The following is a 229-nucleotide window of genomic DNA, read 5'->3' as shown; positions in this document are numbered from 1 at the left end:
ACTGCATGCCAGGAGCTCACCTTCACCATCCAGTACAAAATTAAAAAACAAAGCAACAATAAAAACCCACCTTGATCACCTCCAGGTGCCAGGCCGCTTGCTAAGCGCTGGTAAAGAGGTGAAGAAAGGGGGCTCCCGTGTATCTAGCCCCTGACAGCACGGTCTGTATCCCACGTGGCTCCCCTGTGGGACAAGGGCTACCCCAGGGCAGGGTCCCCCGCAGCGGCAT

The sequence above is a fragment of the Crocuta crocuta genome, unplaced genomic scaffold (assembly GCF_008692635.1).
Source record: "Crocuta crocuta isolate KB4526 unplaced genomic scaffold, BGI_CrCroc_1.0 scaffold313, whole genome shotgun sequence".
Taxonomy (NCBI): Eukaryota; Metazoa; Chordata; class Mammalia; order Carnivora; family Hyaenidae; genus Crocuta; species Crocuta crocuta.
This window is presented reverse-complemented; position numbering follows the sequence as displayed.